Source organism: Giraffa tippelskirchi, chromosome 8, assembly GCF_054371585.1.
Source record: "Giraffa tippelskirchi isolate mGirTip1 chromosome 8, T2T-mGirTip1v1.2.pri, whole genome shotgun sequence".
NCBI classification, from domain to species: Eukaryota; Metazoa; Chordata; class Mammalia; order Artiodactyla; family Giraffidae; genus Giraffa; species Giraffa tippelskirchi.
In genome coordinates this window covers 95,316,783-95,334,960 of record NC_137282.1, presented here as the reverse complement: position 1 = coordinate 95,334,960, position 18,178 = coordinate 95,316,783, and the positions used below count along the sequence as shown (strand labels likewise).

Below are 18,178 nucleotides of genomic sequence, written 5' to 3'. Positions count from 1 at the left end.
CAGATACGCTGTATTTTTTAATTTATTAACTTTGAAAATATTAGTGTTAATTTAGCCTGTCTTCACATATTTGTGAAATGATGAAGTATTGTTTATACTTTTTTCTAATATACATTGCAATAAATACCAAGGAGTTAAAATAGCATTTATCCTTATGCTACCTAAAATCATCTTTCATATAGCCACACTTTGGGAAACTGTCTTCAGCTGTTAGAATATAAAAAATAACATTTGATACTTTTTGATTGCTTATTCTCAGCTTAACTTGTGGTTGGCTCTGTCTCTTCCACTAGGTGGCAATCAAAATCATGTTCCAGTTCAAATATAAAAATTTTAAGAAATGCTTGGGACTGAAAGTGTGTTGGATCTGCTTATCATTTTGGTGGTCTGGGGGTCTGATTAGACTTAGGAAGGAGCTTGTCACTGTAGAGGAACCGTACATGTCACAAGCATTTGGATAATTTGGAGAACTTTTGCAAATTACACAAATCCACATTTCTCTCTGCATGCCTCCTCTCCCCTCCCCTATTAGTTTTTCATCTGGTTTGGGGTGAAGAATGTGCATAGGGGGACAGAAAGGTTTAGAAATCTCCTATACTGTATTTGATATATGCCAATGGCAGTCACTGGCCTTAGAGATTGTTTTCCTGCTTTTCCCACACTTTTTGGTAACCAGATATTAGAGCTGGTATTCAGGATTGCTTCATGCTCTGCTGCTGCTCTGGGATTATAACCTTTGGGAGTTGACCCTCCCAGCCAGCCTGAAACCAAATTGGGATTTGAACTTCCCTTTTTCAGTTTTCCCAAACTCTTGTTTCCTCTTCCATTTCCCCCAGGACCTAGAGCTTTCTTACTCATCTCTGCATGCCCAGTTTTTCTCAAGGAATTCACTCAAAAATTCCTTCTAGACAATACTTTGTAAACTATACTTTTTCTTCCTCCCCTTATTCACTAATGCTTATCTATCCTATTGGTGCCAGATCTGTTGTCTGTTTAATGTTATGATGGCAAGCAATCTGATGTGTCAAAGACCTAGTCTATTACTTTTTCATGACTATTTTCATTTTAATAAGGAGAATTCTAGAAATATAAAAGCCTAAGCTAAGAATTAGATTTTTCTAATAACATTTCAAGTACTCTGGTAAGCCAGTGGGGTAGAGGTAGATATTTAAAATAGGCAGCATTCTGGGTGCCCGTCAAAGATACCAAGCATGCTTATGCCCTCTGTTTTTTTAAAGTGTCTATTTGTCTGCCCATGTGCAAACTGGCCTCTCTCACTTTCATCTGTCATTAATACTGTCACTAGATAGCAACCTGAATTGACTCTTTTTGGTATCTGTGATCTGAGAGAGAGAGAGCAAGTGAGCGGAAGCGAGCGAGCACATAACAAAGTGAAGAGTTTATCTATTAATGTGTTCTAGGCCAACAACAGTGATCGGAAGTGATTATTTGATTATTGGGGCTCGGTTATTTCATAGTTGGGGATTTATACAGATCTAGAAAAGTAGTTTTTCCAGGAGTGTTGGTTTCCAGAGCCGTGTAATTGAATTTTGAGGAACTTGCCATCCATGTTAAATAGGCAGAACCAGGGCCCTTGACCATGTTATCAGTGCCCTGGAGCTGAGGACAATTTGCTGATTGTATTACATCTTCTGTTCCCTTCTTCTTGCCTCTCTTCTTTTCTCTCCCTCTTTAGTCCTCTTCTCTTACCTCTCTTCTCCCTACTTTCCACCATTATTTTTCTCCAATGTAACACTTTTTGCTAAATGCTTAAAGAGGGCAATCCTGGCCATGGATTTAGAGATGCTTTAAGTCTAGCTATGAACTTTGTTAGAATGGGATCTTATTTCGAGTCTCATTGGAACCTTTTTATTCTCTCCAGTTCATAGGTCCTTTTACTTCTGCCAATCTTTCCAGATGTCTTTGTGTGCTTAACTATCCTTTTGTATTTATATCTGCTTTCCTGAGGTGCTTCCATTTCTTTCCCTAGATCTGTCTGTCCTATCTGTTTTTGCTGTTTCTTCCCTTGCCTGAAAACTAGTTCTTTATTTTCTTCCCTTTCTTCCTCCCTCATTAACACTATTTGGGCAAATCTGAAGAAAGAGGGAGCCTAATAGTGGAGTGTGACTGGTGCTCCTTAGGGCCAGTCAATCCAGTGTGTTTTGATGGGAGGAAAGGGTATGAAGAGTTGGCCTAGCATTTTTCTCTGTCTACTCGGTTCTACTTAGTGTTATAACACCTCCAAGTATATAGTTGAAAAGGATTTTAGTGTATCAACAACAACCAAAAAAAGTGCAGTGGGCTACAAATAAGAAAAGAGTTTTTTTGGTGGGGGGAGTCTTAAAATTATAATTCAGGAGACATGGATTTGGGTAATCCTGAAAGAGTGTTCTGAGAAAAAGAGTCAGGGGCTTATAAAGACAGAAAGCTATGAGATTGTTAAAAATTGCCTGGAAAGAATTGTTATTCATCCTTAAGGAATCACGAGTTGTTTTAGGAGGGGACAAGAAGTAAATAGACTGTTACTGGTTATTTTAGGTGAAGGGTCTGATAAGTATCTTGAGTTTCTGGCAGATGTTCTAAATAACTTGCTTATTGGGTCAAAAGGTCAGACTCCATCCAGGCTGAGACAGGCATAACTCATACTTCCTTAATGGCTTCCTGGCTCCCTTTCAGAGAACTCGCAGCAATACCAACTCCATTTGGATTTTTCTTTCATAAGTAATTATGTCATTACTGCAAAAGCGATGAAACCCATTGCAAACCCATTCAATTTTCTTATTAAAGAAAATTAAAACTCCTTTTAACAAACAGACAAAATCAAATATTTTAAATTGGAGGCACATGAAATTTAGGGATCTTGTCAAAAGCCTAATGGATGACTGTAGCCCAAAGATAAGAAATTTATATAAAAGTAACATACTGAGATTATGTATCTTTGGCTTGCCTGTTATGTTTTAGTCTTAGTGTCAAATTGTCTCCAAAAGTCTACTATATAATTTTCCTATGGCTTCTTATTTTAACATTTCATCTTGCAATCTGTTCTGTATTGCTTTGTCCCCAAGTATAGTTTCTAAGGGCTTTTAAATATTAAGAGATAAGTGAATGCCTCAACACTTCGAGCTAAGAAATACTTTTCTATAAAGCGACATAGAAAATTACTTTGGTGCTATACTTATTTTAAAAAGTTTGATTCATTTGCAACAACATCACACTTCCTCATTTTTTCTATTTCATTTAGCTTATAATTTAACTTGGCATGTATCACTACTTCAATTAAGGTTATTTCTCTTTTATCAAATTTATATCTGACTTGTTATTTATTCTAACGGTAGTTTTTATATCTACCAATGCCTCTGATTTTTTATTTTATTATACTTCTTCCACTGAACGGCTTCTAATCTTCTCTTAAATCCTGGCTTATTCATTATAAATTGATGTACCAGTTGGTCTTCATTCTGTCTTTGAGTATTGTTATGCCCTAGCTCTTATATATTAAAATTGTTATTACTTTAGTATGTTACTTTCATTTTGTTTCTCCTTTGTTATAGTTAATTATTTTTATAAATATTTTCTATTTTATTTCAGCATTATTGAGACATAATTGGTCTGTTTTATTAAGGCTAGTTAATTTGGGTGTTAAAAATAATTGCTTAAAAGAGGGCATGATCCTTAAACATTGCTAGTGGAATTGAAGCATGATATAGCCACTCATTATTCCTTCCAGTTTTATTGAGATATAATTGACATCCAGCACTTTATAAGTTTAAGCTGTACACCATAATGGTTTGACTTTCATCATGAAATGATTATCACAATAAGTTTAGTATACATCCATCATCTCATATAGATACAAAAATTTAAAAACAAAAAAATATTTTTCCTTATAATGAGAACTCTTAGAATTTGCTCTCTTAACAACTTTCATATATAACATACAGTAATATTAACTGTATTTATCATGTTGTACATTATATTCCTAGTACTTATTTATTTTGTAAATGAAAGTTTATATGTTTTCACTGCCTGTCTTCTTCCATTCCTCACCTCTACCCTGCCTCTGGTAGAGTCTTTATTTCTATGAATTTGTTTTTGAAGTATAATTGACCTGTAACACAGTTCTTTCCTCTTATACAGCATGATGATTTGACATTTCTGTGCATTTTTAAATGATCGCTTCAATAAGCTTAGTTATGATCTGTCTCCATACAAAAAAGATACTACACTGACTTTGTTTCCCGTACTATTCATTTCATACCCATGACTTCTTTTGCAACTGGTACAGCCACTTTTGAAAACAGTGTGATAATTCCTAGAAATGTTAAATATAGGATTATCATTTGACTTAACAGTTCTACACCTAGGTATATATTCAAGAGAATTGAAACATATGTCCAAACAAATATAAAGAAATGTCCAGAACATTTATAATAACCAAAAGTGGAAGCAATCCAAGTATCCATCAGTTGGTATATGTATAAACCAAATGTGATATATCCATACAACATAATATTATTTGACCATAAAAAAGGATTAAAGTGTCAATATATGCTACAATATGTATGAACCTTGAAAACATGTTATGTAAAACAGGCCACACAAAAAAAACATGTATGATTCAATTTATATGAACTATCTAAATTAGGTAAAGACAATAGAGACAGAAAGCAGATTAATGGTTGCAGATGCTGGTGAGAGGGAATAATGGAACTGAAGATTTCTTTTTGGAGTGATGAAAAGTTCTAAAGCTGATTATGGTGGGACTTTCCTAGCAGTCCAGTGGTTAAGACTTCACATTTCCACTGCAGGGGGCACAAGTGGTGCCCCTGATGGGAAAACTAAGATCCCACATTCTCCATGGCATAGCCAAAAAACAAAAAATTGGTTTTGGTGCTTGAGGGACAACTTCCATGAATGTTCTAAAAACTATTGGATCGCACATTTAAATAGGTACATTTTATGATATGTGAATTAATATTTTAATAATCTAAAAATAAATAAGAATACTTTATTAAAAATGATAAATTCTTTGACCACGCCATGCAGCATGTGGGATCTTAGTTCCCAGCCAGGAATCAAACCCATGCTCCCTGCAATGGAAATGTGGAGTCGTAGCTACTAGACCTATTAGACAGACTGCCAGGGAAGTCTTGTTAATCTATTACTTTTCTTTTAATTAAAGAGGGCAAGGAAGACTTTTGCTCATGACAAGGGCAGACTAAGGAATTTGGACCAACCAATTGAAGAAAGTAGGGAAAACCACTAGACCATTCAGGTATGACCTAAATCAAATCCCTTATGATTATACAGTAGAAGTGACAAATAGATTAAAGGGGCTAGATCTGATAGATAGAGTGCCTGATGAACTATGAATGGAGGTTCGTGACATTGTACAGGAGACAGGGATCAAGACCATCCCTATGGAAAAGAAATGCAAAAAAAAGCAAAATGGCTGTCTGAGGAGGCCTGACAAATAGCTATGAAAAGAAGAGAAGTGAAAAGCAAAGGAGAAAAGGAAAGCTATTCCCATCTGAATGCAGAGTTCCAAAGAATAGCAAGGAGAGATAAGAAAGCCTTCCTCAGAGATCAATGCAAAGAAATAGAGGAAAACAACAGAATGGGAAAGACTAGAGATCTCTTCAAGAAATTAGAGATACCAAGGGAATATTTCATGCAAAGATGGGCACAATAAAGAACAGAAATGGTATGGACCTGAAAGAAGCAGAAGATATTAAGAAGAGGTGGCAAGAATACACAGAAGAACTGTACAAAAAAGATCTTCACAACCCAAATAATCACGGTGGTGTGATCACTCACCTAGAGCCAGACATCCTGGAATGTGAAGTCAAGTGGGCCTTAGAAAGCATCACTGCAAACAAAGCTAGTGGAGGTGATGGAATTCCAGTTGAGCTATTTCAAATCCTGAAAGATGATGCTATGAAAGTGCTGCACTCAATATGCCAGCAAATTTGGAAAATTCAGCAGTGGCCACAGGACTGAAAAAGGTCAGTTTTCATTCCAATCCCAAAGAAAGGCAATGCCAAAGAATGCTCAAACTACCGCACAATTGCACTCATCTCACACGCTAGCAAAGTAATGCTAAAATTCTCCAAGTAAGGCTTCAGCAATACATGAACCATGAACTTCCAGATGTTCAAGCTGGTTTTAGAAAAGGCAGAGGAACCAGAGATCAAATTGCCAACATCTGCTGGATCATCGAAAAAGCAAGAGAGTTCCAGAAAAACATCTATTTCTGCTTTATTGACTATGCCAAGCCTTTGAGTGTGTGGATCACAATAAACTGTGGAAAATTCTGAAAGAGATGGGAATACCAGACCACCTGACCTGCCTCTTGATAAACCTGTATGCAGGTCAGGAAGCAACAGTTAGAAGTGGACATGGAACAACAGACAGGTTCCAAATAGGAAAAGGAGTACGTCAAGGCTGTATATTGTCACCCTGCTTATTTAACTTATATGCAGAGTACATCATGAGAAATGCTGGGCTGGAAGAAGCACAAGCTGGAATCAAGATTGCTAGGAGAAATATCAGTAACCTCAGATATGCAAGGGAGAAGGCAATGGCACCCCACTCCAGTACTCTCGCCTGGAAGATCACATGGACAGAAGAGCCTGGTAGGCTGCAGTCCATGGGGTCTCAAAGAGTCAGACACGACTGAGCGACTTCATTTTCACTTTTCACTTTCATGCATTGGAGAAGGAAATGGCAACCCACTCCAGTGTTCTTGCCTGGAGAATCCCAGGGACGGCAGAGCCTGGTGGGCTGCCCTCTATGGGGTCGCACAGAGTCAGACACGACTGAAGCAACCTAGCAGCAGATATGCAGATGACACCACCCTTATGGCAGAAAGTGAAGAAGAACTAAAGAGCCTCCTAATGAAAATGAAAGAGGAGAGTGAAAAAATTGGCTTAAAGCTCAACATTCAGAAAACTAAGATCATGGCATCTGGTCCCATCACTTCATGGGAAACAGATGGAGAAACAGTGTCAGATTTTGTTTTTTGGGGCTCCAAAATCACTGAAGATGGTGATTGCAGCCATGAAATTAAAAGACACTTACTCCTTGGAAGGAAAGCCATGACCAACCTAGATAGCATATTAAAAAGCAGAGACGTTACTTTGCCAACAAAGGTCCGTCTAGTCAAGGCTATGGTTTTTCCATTGGTCATGAATGGATATGAGAGTTGGACTGTGAAGAAAGCTGAGCGCTGAAGAATTGATGCTTTTGAACTGTGGTGTTGGAGAAGACTCTTGAGAGTCCCTTGGACTGCAAGGAGATCTAGTTCATCCTAAAGGAGGTCAGTCCTGGATGTTCATTAGATGGACTGATGTTGAAGCTGAAACTCCAATACTTTGGCCACCTCATGCGATAGTTGACTCATTGGAAAAGACCCTGATGTTGGAAAGGATTGGGGGCGGGATGAGAAGGGGACGACAGAGGATGAGATGGTTGGATGGCATTACCAACTCGATAGACATGAGTTTGGTTAAACTCCAGGAGTTGGTGATGGTCAGGGAGGCCTGGCGTGCTGCAATTCATGGGGTCCGAAAGAGTCAGACACTACTGAGCAACTGAACTGAACTGAACTGCTGAGAATAACTAGAAAAATTTACTCCCCTCCCCCCCAATGTTTTTAGTGTGCCTACAGACATAGGAGAACTGATAAGACAAGAACAGTAGGATCTAGGTCTCGAAGGTGGGCACCAAGAAAGGGAAGTGCAGCATTTCCTCAAGAGTATCTGCCAGTTCTAGTTTAAGTTTATTAGCTGAGAAGCTATTAAATTGACAGAGCTTTTGACAGCTTTACAAGGCTACAGGGAGAAAAATTGGAATTCAGTGCTCACTAAAAGTAGGCAGGTCCCACGCAAACTTCAAGTTGAAAAGCCTAGAAATATGAATGAACTGGAAATAGAATGGTCTTCTTTCAGAGACTGTAGCTTAACTTTAACTCATCTCAGTTCCTAAAATTGAATTAAGATAATCTAGGTCTGCTAAATGTCTTAAATTGGCTCCCCAAAGCAAATGTACACCCTTTCTAAAGAAAATATTGTTCTAAAGCTTCAACTTATTTATACTATTTTCTGTATACTAGAATTCCATTAAGTACAATGCCAGGTACTTAAAAATAGCTAGGTAGAGAAGATAAACCAACATGATTAGAAATTAGAGACCTGATACACAATAAAGACTGACAGATGATCCAGATGATGGAGTTATCAGAAACAAACTTTTAAAGACTATGTTTAATATGTTCAAGGAAACTGAAATAAGATTGAGAATTTTCACACTGGCTAAAAATATAAAAAAGAACCAAACTCATAGAAAATGTTTGCTGAATAAAAAAAGGGCCCAAATGGAAAATCTGGGACCAAAACACAGAAAACAGTAACCTAAAGTAAGAAATCAGTCAATGATGAAAACAAATCAAGGCAAGGATGTAGAACAATAGGAGTGATTATGCAGTACTAGAGTTAAGAGTAAGTATAATCACTTTGCAAGAGAGTTTGTAATTATCTGCTGGCATTTAGTATACACTATTTGTAATCAATGGAAACATTTCACCAAGTTCAGTTCAGTCGCTCAGTCGTGTCCGACTCTTTGCGACCCCATGAACCGCAGCACGCCAGGCCTCCCTGTCCATCACCAACTCCCGGAGTCCACCCAAATCCATGTCCATCGAGTCGGTGATGCCATACAACCATCTCATCCTCTGTTGTCACCTTCTTCTCCTGTCCTCAATCTTTCCCAGCATCAGGGTCTTTTCCAGTGAGTCAGCTCTTCGCATGAAGTGGCCAAAGTATTGGAGTTTTTCAGCATCAACATCAGTCCTTCCAATGAACACCCAGGACTTATCTCCTTTAGGATGGACTGGTTGGATCTCCTTGCAGTCCAAGGGACTCTCAAGAGACATGTACAAAAATACAGATTATAAGTTATTCATAACAGTGCCAAACTGGAAACAACCTGGATACCCACCAACCAGCTATGGTTAAATAAATCAGATTTTCATGTAATGGAATATTACACATTTATGAAAATGAACAATCTACAGCTGCAAACAAGAATATGGATGAACCTCAGAAAGATAATGTTGGCAAAAGAAGCTAAACAGAAAAACACATACTGTGTGATTATGTAAAGCTCAAAAGCAAATAAAACTAATTTCATGTTTGTGGGCACCTGAGTGCAGAGTGCATGTATGTGGGTCTATACTTATCTGAAAATATACTAGAATGTTAACTGATTATTTCTATTGGGTGATTTTTATTTTCTTATATAACTCCTGTTTTATCCTCAATATAAACAGTGTACTACTTTTATTTTTTTAAAAAAGCTTATCCAGAAAATATAGCATTCCTATAATTTAGGATAAAAATAGTATATACAAAATGGAAAATGCATTTTCTTACAAACAGTGTTTAAATCAACTGTACTTATATAGGATGATAAATTTATCTTTTTTCTCTAAGAGTAGATTTGTTTTGTTGTTGTATAGAGAAGGTTCTGGAAAAAGACAAAAGCATAAAGAAATATATTCCCATCATACAGAGGCAAGTGTTGTTAAAGCATTTTAGTATATTTTCTCCTATCCTTTTCTATGATTTTTTAATGAGATCATATACTATATACAATTTTAATTTTTTAAACTTTTTCAATTTAAATTTTTATTACATGCTGTTGTTACTTCTGCAAAATATTCCTTAGTTGTCTGCCTGCTTACGTGTTTTTTCTCCTTCTCTACTTCTCTCCCTTGCTCTCTACTTCCTTCCTCCCTTTCTTTTGTTCTTCTATCCCTTCCTTTTGTCAGTAAACATTCACTAAGCTCCTTTTGGTGCTAAACACTCTGGGGAAGGAGATAGACACTCAGCAAAAGTAAAAGAGAGGTTATAAATATTTGATATGTATTTTTATATATATTATATATGTATATATAATAATATATGTATACACACACACACATATGTACACACACACATATATATATTTTTTCAACTCAGTACTCATTTTTAACTAGAAAAAAGTACTGATTTAACCCATCCTGATCCAGCATTACCAAGAACCCATGGGATCATATCCCAGCAAATAACTATGCTATAGGGTCTGGCTAAGTTCAGCAAAGAGTAGAATGAGGTCATCTGTGGTACTAATGAATAGGTGCTTTGGAGGTTTCTGTGCAGTCATTTCTTTAAGAATATTCAGTGGTCAAGTGCAGGAGTCAGCAAACTTTTTTTCTGTAAGATAGTAAATATTTTAGGGTTTGTGGGTATATGCACTCAATTTTGCCATTGTGGAATGAAAACAGCCATAGACAACAGGTAACTGCATGGGCCTTGCTGTGTTCCGATAAAATTTTATTGATAAAAACAGACCATGGCCCAGACTTGTCCTATCTAGCTGTAACTACCAACCTCTGGTCTGCAAGGAGGGACTGGACTGAGGTGTAAGCAACTGTAGGGATTGGTACTTCTGTTGCTGTGACCCCTAGGGTACCTCTTGCCTTGCTTCTGAAGAAGTTTAAAAAGTAAGGTCCACTCACCTTAATTTCTCTCCACCCTCACAGTTGCTTCTAATAGTTGTTCTAATCAAAAGAGCCTTTTGGATAATAAAACAGTCTCCAGCCTCTCCCTGAACCTGAGGTGTCTGCAGCAAATCTACAGTTCTTTGGCAAGGTCATCTAAGGGTTTTAGCTGCCATAAATTCTAGGGATTGTGACTGAGGCTAAGAATGATAAGTATGGGGAAAGTACCAGATTTCAAGGAATTGTAAAAACTTTTAACAATAAAAATTATCCTTAAGAATCATTGAAATGCCCCAAAAAGCTATGATCATTTTTCCATATTAAGAATTATTTCTAAATATCATTTTATATAAATGCATATAATTTAAATATATCATAATTTAACAATGTTTAACTATTAAACTGTTTACAATTTTAATTATTTTAAATAATGCTTTGATTAGCAGCTTTCTACATGCCATATTTATACCATATTTTGATTTCTTCTAGTAGAATCTCAAAAGTATATAATCATTAGAATAAAAGGATGTAAAGCACAATTAAGGTTTTTTTATATATTACTGTGTAGCCAAATTGTTATCTAGAAAGATTGTGCAACTTTATACTCTTGCCATCTGTGTGTGGAAGTTCCTGTGTCAGAATCCCCTTTCTAGCACTGTTTATTTTCTTTTTCACTAAATTGTTTATAAAACTTGCCTATATATAAAATTAGTTGATAAGAGCCAGTTGGCAGCAAGTTTCATGTTGGACTCTTGCCTTTATCAGACTGTTTGGTTATTTTGGGAGTGGTTTGCTAAGGAACATGGCATACAACCAACAGTGGATTCTGGTCAGGCTACTACAGTGTTTGCCATTTGGGTTGAAGGCCAGTTTGTGTGGACCATTTGTTGCTGTGTCTTTCTAGTGGCAAAGCAGAAGTTCTCTTAGCTGCTTTACCTTTTTTTTTTTTTTATCTTATTTGGCTCCACCAGGTTTTAGTTGAATCATGCAAGATCTTTAGTTGTGGCATCCAAACTTCTAGTTGCAAGTGTGTGGCATCCCACACATGTAGTTCTCTGATCAGAGATCAAACCCAGGCTGCCTGCATTGGGAGCATACAGTCCTTAGCCACTGGATCCCCAGGGAGGTCCCCCATTTACCTTTCTTGAGGGTCATGATAAAGATTTCTAAAGCTTGATAAGTTGTTGTTGTTGTTCATTTGCTAAGTTGTGTCCGACTCTTTGAGGCCCCATGAACTGTAGTACACCAGGCTTCCCTGTCCTTCACTATGTCGTGGATTTTGTTTAAATTCATGTCCATTGAGTCGGTGATGCCTTCCAACCATCTCATCCTCTGTCACCTTCTTCTCCTTCTGCCCTCAATCTTTCCCAGCATCAGGGTCTTTTCCAATGAGTCGGCTCTTTGCATCAGGTGGCCAAAGTATTGGAGCTTTAGCATCAGTCCTTCCAATGAATATTGAGGGTTGATTTCTTTTAGGATAGACTGGTTTGATCTCCTTAGTATCCTTTTCTTAAGTTATGGGAGAGGAATAAGAGCAAGGCTCTTTTTCTCTGGTAATCTGTTTAAAGAGTAGATGAATTTTTTGTGTTTTCAATTTCTAGGTAACAATTGAGGTAATGAAGAAAGCAATTCTAGTGTTCATCTGAAGAATCATAAGTATATATCAAAAATAAGACTTGTCTCAATATATATATACTTACTGAAGTATTTCATTACATTTCCAGCTTTTGAGGAAATTTTAGTTAAAATGCTGACCTGGCAATTTTCTTTTCCCCTGCTTTTTTTCTTTTTTAATGGGGAGTAATTAGGCTTTGAAACTAGAAATTTCATTTCTCTTCCAGAAATTATTTTGGTAGATTTGTGTAAGAAGGAAAGTAATAATGGGTGTGACATTGAGGGTTGAAGCCTACAGTGTCTATAATTTATATTATTACTTATTTATAATTAATATAAATAATTATATAATTAAGTAAATCTTAGTTATAATTTATAATTAAGACAAATTCTTTTCTTCAAAAAATTGATAATACTCTTACTTTATTGCAGTTGAAGAAATTGAGACAATTTGGGACTTATTTTGGCATTCTCATAAAATGAGTGAGAGTGAGCTTGAAGAGTGTGCCCTCTTGGGAATTTTTCCCACATTCCTAATCTTACTTTGTAGAATGTCATTCACGGTGTTCTGTTGGAACTGCTTTTTCTAGGTAGAAAAGAGGATGGGGTGGTGGTGGTGGTGTTACTCTTTTATATCAACCTAGAGAAAAACTAAAGAACGGTTATGTTTGTATATACTTAGAGGTGCTTCTAGCATCTTAACTTTGTTGAAAGTTCCTGATGTTTATTTATATAATTCTTTTGGCCTCATTCCAGTGCTGATACTAAAATCAAAACAAACAAAAAAAATCTTACATTTCTGTTATTGATCATTTTGTAGCCATGAAAGAAGAGATTGTTTTGAGGACAGTCGAATTAAAACAATTTATGGGTTTTTAAAAACCAAATTTGAAAGCATGAATTGCACTGAAAGAATTTGTAAATTCATTCTTAGCAGCATCTGTATTTAATTAAACTATATAGTCCTGAGAATTAATATTCAGGTCAAGTTCTTTGTCCATGTGTCATTAAGGAAGATTTTTACTTGTGGCTAAGTAAACAGCCTAGAATTTTAAAATAAAGAACCCATAACCTTCAGCCAGGTGTTTATCAGCACTCACTTTTCTCATCATACCATCCTTATCAGTTAAAAAAATAATAAGCTGAGAAATTGGAACCGTATATATTTATATGTGTGTATATGTACTTCTTTTTTTTACTTTTTGTTTCGTTTTGTTTATTTTTTATTTTTTTTGTATGTGTACTTCTGTATTATGTATATTATAAAACACAAAAATAGAAATTTAAAAATTATGTAATGATCTTGATAGAATTAACTTTGAAGAAGTGAAAGTCACTCAGTTGTATCTGACTCTTTGTGACCCCATGGATATACAGTCCATGGAATTCTCCAGGCCAAAATACTGAGTGGGTAGCCTTTCCCTTCTCCAGGGGATCTTCCCAACCCAGGGATCGAACTCAGGTCTTCTGCATTGCAGGTGGATTCTTTACCAGCGGAGCCACAAGGGAAGCCCAAAATACTGGAGTGGGTAGCCTATCCCTTCTCCAGTGGATCTTCTCGACCTAGGAATCAAACCGGGGTCTCCTTCATTGCAGGCAGATTTTTTACCAACTGAGCTATCAGAGAATCCCAGTAGAATTAACTTTAAATTTTATTCATTAACAGTACGTTAAAACTTTTATTTTTACTTTATAATATTAACAATAACAATAGAATATGCTTTATTATTTTTGAAAATCTTATAACACCTTTTCACAATAGTAATTCAAGATAATTTGAAATTCATTTATGCTCATCCTACAATATATGAAAGTTTTTGTTGAAATTTGCCTGGTAAATTTTTATCCTTCCCAATATGACTCAATCACGTTTAGTGACTTCTGTGCTAGTTTGTGTATTCTGGTATTCCTTGTTATTGATATTTTTAAAGCCCCAGATACTCCTATTTTTATTGGTTTAATGCTGTTAACTTGGAAACAACCGGTAATGTTGTTCACCTTTCTTGGTTCTCTCTCCAGTCTATCCTCCCACCTCTCCTCTCCTTCAAACAAATTTTTTTTAAAAAACACACTGATTTAGAGAGAGCCTTCAGAAAGCAGCTAATCTCTTTCCTGAGGGGAGGGAGAAATTAACAGAATCATCCTTCTCAGGTTAACTGGAATTAAAATCAAAACTGTTACAAGCCAGTAGCTTCTTGGCCAGAATGGAGGAGCTACCTCACTGGTCTGAAAGCACCATTGGAGGGGAGCTAAATACTTCAGGGGTATCCATTTGGAAGGTACTCTGATGAGAAGGATACAAAGGAGAAAGAATCACTAGATACACTCAGATCTAATAATTTACATTGGAATTATAACTTTACAATGTTTTTTATACTGTTTTATACAAAATGTAAATTGAATGTTTGAAATAAATTGAATGTTTAATTGCACTAACTTTTAGCCATTTTATACTCTGAATACTTTTTAGTGAAGATATTAGTATTAATACTTGCTGCTGCTAAGTCGCTGCAGTCGTGTCCGACTCTGTGCGACCCCATAGACGGCAGCCTACCAGGCTCTGCCATCCCTGGGATTCTCCAGGCAAGAATACTAGAGTGGGTTGCCATTTCCTTCTCCAGTGCATGAAAGGGAAAAGTGAAAGTGAAGTCACTCAGTCGTGTCCGACTCTTAGCGACTCCATGGACGGTAGCCTACCAGGCTCCTCCATCCATGGGATTTTCCAGGCAAGAGTACTGGAGTGGGGTGCCATTGCCTTCTCCCAGTATTAATACTTAGTATTATATAAAATAAATACCTAGATACTGGTGTTGTCATTTGCTTCATTATTACAATTTTTGTTTTGATTTTTTGTGTGGTTAATAACATGTTCAAACACCATTTACATTCTTTCGAAGTTCTTAAACATTAGAAAATTTTTAATCCGTGTCTATAAAATTGCAGTTTTGAGTTTTATTGGTGACAGACATTATTTTCAACAATAAAGTCATGTAACAATGGAAACATTTTTAAACGTCCATTATCAGAATATTTTCTGTATAATGTGAGTTTTTTAAAAAGCAACTGTTTTTTCAGGGACTTCCCTGACAGACCAGTGGTTAAAACTCCAAGCTTCCAATACAGGGTGCACAGGTTCGATCCCTGATCAGGGAACCAGAATCCAAAATGTCACTCAGAATGGCAATAAATTAATTTTCAAAAAGCATCTTCTTTCCCAGTCATTGTTACAATATCTTTACTTTGAAGGGAGACAGATTAGGTATGTGGGGAGTTATTTTAGTTTTGGATACCTTCTGGGTACCTATGTAGCATACTGTTGATAGCCACAAGTCATCATAGAAGAGGTCAACAAATTTGGAGCAGTTGTCTTGTTATTGAAAAAAGGTAGCTAATTCGCACTTAAGTTTAACAGATCTTTAAGATATTTTGCCACAAGATAACCAGCAAATTTCTGTATGGTACACAAGAATTTTGGGGTCCCTCTTGATCTCATTACTGAATTTTGAAAGAATATGTTACTTGAAGATCTGGTTTTAAAGTTCTTTTTATCATATGTTATATACAGTATACAGAAGATTGTATGGTACATATGTACAATTTAAAAATTCATAAAGCCCACACCCATCCAACCAACAGCGACGTCTAGAAATTAGCTGCACTGCAGCTGTTTTGAAGCTATTTTGAAGGTGTGTTTCCTTCACCAAACACATCCCTCTGCCTCCCTATAGGTAATCACTCTCATGGCATTTATGTGATCATTTTCCTGCTTTTCTTTATTATTTATTGTCTATGTATCCCTAAATACTGAATTCAGTTTTACCTGTTTTTACATCTCATGTAAATGGGATCCTACTGTATATATTCTTTTGTGACTTTTGTTGAGCATTATAGTTTTCATCCAAGTGATACGTAACTACTTTCATTGCCAGTGGTTTCTAGCATTTTATTCTATAGGTATCTGCAGTTTATTTATTCATTCTACTTTCAAACATTTGGGATATTTCCATTGTGGGGCTTTTACAAAGAATGACATTATTATATGTGTCTCCTGGTATACATATACGAGAACTCTTCTAGGATATATCCCTGGGAGTAAATTTGATGGGTAGTACTGTATATGTATATTCAACTTCACTACGTAGTGCCAGACTATTTTCCACAGGGGTTATATCAGCTTATATTCCCAGTAGAGTTTCCATTGTTCTACCTCCTACTAGTACTTGATATTGTGAGATTGTTAAATTTTCACCATTCTGATGAACAATATCATGCTGTGTCATTATATGTTTTCCATGAGATTGAAGTTGGTAAAATGTTATTAATGATAACCAGTTGTGGGATTATAGGTGATGTTTATATTTTTTAATACTTTTAAAGCATTTGCCTATAGTATTTACACTTCCTCTTCAACTACCACTTCATTGCTCTCATTCCTCTTTACAGAAAACTCCTTGCAAGGATTATTTGTACTCACCATACCAAATTTTTCTCTTGAACCCGGTTCATTCAGGATTTTGCTCTAACTACTCCGCCAAAAATGCTCACATGCAGGTTACCAGTGGTCATTTCATAGACTAGTCCTCATCTCATTTAACTTAGCAGTAGCACTTGACACAATCATTCTCTAACCCTGAAAAGTCTTTAATTTGCTTGAGGATACCATACTAAATTGATTTTCTTGTAGGTTGCTGCTCCTCATTTTTTATAGCTTTTGATACTTTGATTATTCCCTCCATCATTTCTCCCCCAGGTATTTATTTAAAAAAATTTTAAACTAAAGAAAAGTTAAAAACATTATCTTGATGATTTTTGATTAACTTTTTTCTGATTATAAAAGCAATATAGGTTTTGATGATCAAACTGTGGTTATGTAAGATGTCATCATTGGGGGTTGACCTGCATGACGTGTAGATGGGAAATCTTTGTAGTGTTTTTTCCAACTTCTATATGTCTAAAGTGATTTCAAAATGCATTTATTCACTGTATTTTATTGAGCTCTTGTGATATATGCCAGGTACTATTCTAGGCCCTGGGAATAGAGTAGTGACCAAATTGACAAAAATCCCTGCTCTCCTGAAGCTTTTATTTATTAGAAGTAGTCAGTAGTAAATAAAAAGTACATATTATGCTAGATAGTATAAATGCTAGAGAGAAAATGTAAGGCAGAAAAGCAGAGATGGTGTATAAGAAATGACAGGGATGGAGAAGAGAGGTTGAAATTTTAGGTATGGTGACAAGGATAAACAAATGTCTCACTGAGAAAGGGGACCTTGAGGAAGAACTTGAAAGAAGTAAAGAAGCAAGCCATGAAAATGCTTAAGAGAAAGGCCTTCAGAGCCTTTGTTGAAAATAATAACAAAAGTCCTAAAGTAGATACATGCTTTCAGAGTGTCAGGAATGGTGAGGAAGGAACTGGGGTTAGTGTGGCAGACAAATCCTAGAGATGGGGCTGGGGAGGGGTAGCAGAGGGCAGTTATGATATGTGAAACAGGAGTTTAGGCTGGAGATAATAGTTGGAGTGCCATCAGCATGCACATTATATTTAAAGTGATGAAACTAAATGAGTCCACCAAGAGACTGAGTGTAGATAGAGAAGAGAAAATGGATTAAGCTCTGGATAACCCTGACATTTAGGGACTGGGGGTTTGAGAAGGAATCAACTAAGACTGAAAGTTTGTCCCTTTAGGATTATGTCTGTTGGCATGTGAAGTCCTTCAGGTACTAACCCAGGTTTCCCTCATCTCTTACTACTTCTCTTCTTACTACTTGTAGTTTTAAAACATTTATCCTGCTCCCTTTCTGGGTTCTTTCTACATACTTTTCCATTCTTTAAAGCATTTTTCTTTTTCTTTTCCTCATCCTTGATTAACTCCTTGGTATCTTTTCAGATTCACCTCAACAATAGTTTTCTTGTGGTCTGCCAGACATGATTTAGTTTCCCCTTCTATGTATTCTGCATGTACCCAACATCACACAACCTTCTTGCTCCTATTATTGCTCATAATCACTTTCTCTCTTATTCTA

The 18,178-nt window shown here is 36.2% G+C and overlaps 1 protein-coding gene across 27 annotated transcripts in view; it reads left to right on the top strand.

Moving 5' to 3' along the window:
• SLC38A9 (solute carrier family 38 member 9) overlaps positions 1-18,178 on the top strand; it is an 88,348-nt gene that overhangs the window by 16,237 nt on the left and 53,933 nt on the right. For 8 of the 27 annotated variants that reach the window (XR_014061478.1, XM_081517816.1, XM_081517803.1 and 5 more), the window contains one exon: positions 13,633-13,819. The exons of 11 other annotated variants lie outside the window; for them this stretch is intronic. The gene's annotated coding sequence lies outside the window, so the exon portion shown is untranslated. Of the gene's footprint in view, positions 1-5,182; positions 5,276-9,517; positions 9,573-13,632; positions 13,820-18,178 lie in introns of all 27 variants that reach the window. 8 more of the 27 variants (XR_014061480.1, XM_081517812.1, XM_081517818.1 and 5 more) reach the window with 3 other exon arrangements.